At 40.0% G+C, this 2,535-nt stretch overlaps 1 non-coding gene across 1 annotated transcript; it reads left to right on the top strand.

Moving 5' to 3' along the window:
- The first annotated feature begins 333 nt into the window (after positions 1 to 333).
- LOC141694113 (small nucleolar RNA R71) lies at positions 334 to 440 on the top strand. The gene has a single exon (XR_012563441.1). It is a non-coding gene; the product is annotated as a small nucleolar RNA R71 (small nucleolar RNA).
- Positions 441 to 2,535: the final 2,095 nt, after the last annotated feature.

The following is a 2,535-nucleotide window of genomic DNA, read 5'->3' as shown; positions in this document are numbered from 1 at the left end:
CACTGATCCGTAGCATGAGATCATGCACAAAGCTCACAAACCATAGCTATTTGATTAACCCCATATGTAGCCATAGAATCAACCTTCATTGACAGCGCTTGAAGTTGTGTTGCAATAGCGGTGGCTGCATCAACTTCCAGAATACCTGCTACCTTACCAGGCATCATCCTCTAAGTTGGGTTTTGATGCTCATTTGCAGCCATAGTCTCAATGAGATTATAAGCCTCAGTATAGCTTTTAGCCCATAGAGCGCCTCCAGCTGCTGCATCGAGCATGGGCCGAGATTGGGCCCCCAAACCATTATAGAAACCCGTGATCACCATCCAATCAGGTATTCCATGATGTGGACACTTTCTCAACATTTCCTTGTAGCGTTCCCAAGCTTCGCACATAGATTCTGTAGGTTGCTGCGCAAACTGAGTAAGAGCACTCCTCATAGCAGCAGTCTTTGCCATTGGATAAAACTTCACCAGAAACTTTTGCGCAAGATCTTGCCACGTAGTGATGGATCCAGCTGGTTCAGAATGTAACCAGTCCTTAGCTTTGTCCCTTAGTGAAAATGGGAAAAGCCTCAGCTTGATAGCCTCATCAGTCACGCCATTATACTTAAAAGTGCTGCAGATCTCGACAAAATTCCTTATGTGCATGTTGGGGTCTTCAGTCGCCGCTCCTCCAAAAGAAACATAATTCCGCACCATCTGAATAGTGCCCGGCTTGATTTCAAAGGTGTTAGCTTGAATGGCCGGATGAAGAATGCTTGACTGAATGTCATCAATTTTTGGCCGAGAAAAGTCCATGAGAGCTGGATCAGCTTGAACAATACGATCACCCATGTTTATTGGTTCTTTTCGCTCAGTTCCTGAATCCGAATCTTCAAAATCTAACTTCTCCGGAATATCAAGAACTTCGTCTGTCTCCTCAGCTGTATCTAAAGTCCTCTTGTGAGTACGAGAACAAGTTTGCATAAGCGCTCGCCAAAGTACCTGAAACACAACCGGAAACAATAAGTAACTACTACGTCCTAATCACTGAGTCCTAATGACCAATGATGGTAAGTACATAAACTAAACAAATACGCCGAGTCCCCGGCAGTGGCGCCAAAAACTTGTTAGGGCGAAAACTCACTCTAATATTCACGCAAGTATACGCGTTCGCAAGTAATATAGAATACTTTCTAGTTCGTTCCCACAGAGACTCAGACTAATTTATTGTCTAATTAAACTCACTCACCAATGTATGCTTACTTCTCAATGTTAAGACACTAACACTTAGAATTATTGACTGAATATTAACTACAATTAACTACTTAATTAATCACTTCAAATTATCAATAATAAAACACTCATGAGATCACAACTTCATTACTACTTCCTTCAATAGTCATTGTTATTTCCTTTAGCATGTGACAGTGATGATATTAATCGAATAACATGAAACTGATAAAAGCCAACTTTCATTGTACTAATACCATTCTACCAAACATCCACAATTAAGATAGAAGTTGAATAGTCATCAATTATGTTGAGTTCCTATATGTCTACAGAAATTGACAACACAACGATTTAAGCACAAGTTATTCCTTTTGATTACATAGGGCAAATAAAACTGTTAGAGTTACCCACTAATCATGCACAACGTTCATGAACCTATACTAGCATGGCAAGTTCTAAATCTCAAGATCCACAGTCGCTTCACAAGAGATTAACACCCTATCTTATATGTTCGCGACGTACATAAGACGAATACGCACAACCAATACTAGATATCATACAATCATCTCACACTAAAGTATTAAACAATTAACAAAAGAATTCCATAGTAAATCCATTGCAACCCCATGATCACGATTAGCCCACAATAGCACTTATCGTCATCATGGGTTCATATGAAATCATGATAAACAAACACAAGAAAATAATAACTAAACTAATTATATTAAATCAGAGTACGTCACAAGAGTAAATAGGTTTAAAGTAAGAAAACTAGCATCCAACATTACAACAAACAAGAATCACAAGAAAATATGCTTCCTCTTCGTTGTTGTGTACTAAAACGGTCTTCTTCCTTATCTCCTTCGCTCCTTGTGTAATACCACGATCCCCTCTTGAAAACGTCTCCAAAACTACTTATATAATAGTCCCATAAAACTCAGATTACATAGAAGTGGAAGCCAAACAGAAATAGAAGTCCTAAAATAAATTATCTTTTTTCCCGACCCTGCGCGGCCGCTCAGCATAGCTGAGCGGGCGCTCAGCATAGCTGAGCGGGCGCTCAGCTTTCTGCGCGGCCGCTCAGCATTGCTGAGCGGGCGCTCAGGACCCTTCTGGAAAATTCCTGAGTTTGCTCCGTTTCTTCGCCGTAATCTGCCCATTTCTTCCCTCTCTCAACGATGAACACATGCCAAGGCTTATTCTTGATGATTACTCCTCCAAAATACAACTAATACCCTGAAATGCATAAACACTAGAAAAATGCATCAAATACACAAAATACTTGATTTCAATACACCAAATCAAGCCATTTTAAGATGTTCTA

The sequence above is a fragment of the Apium graveolens genome, chromosome 10 (genome assembly GCF_009905375.1).
Source record: "Apium graveolens cultivar Ventura chromosome 10, ASM990537v1, whole genome shotgun sequence".
Lineage (NCBI taxonomy): Eukaryota > Viridiplantae > Streptophyta > Magnoliopsida > Apiales > Apiaceae > Apium > Apium graveolens.
This window is presented reverse-complemented; position numbering and strand designations above follow the sequence as displayed.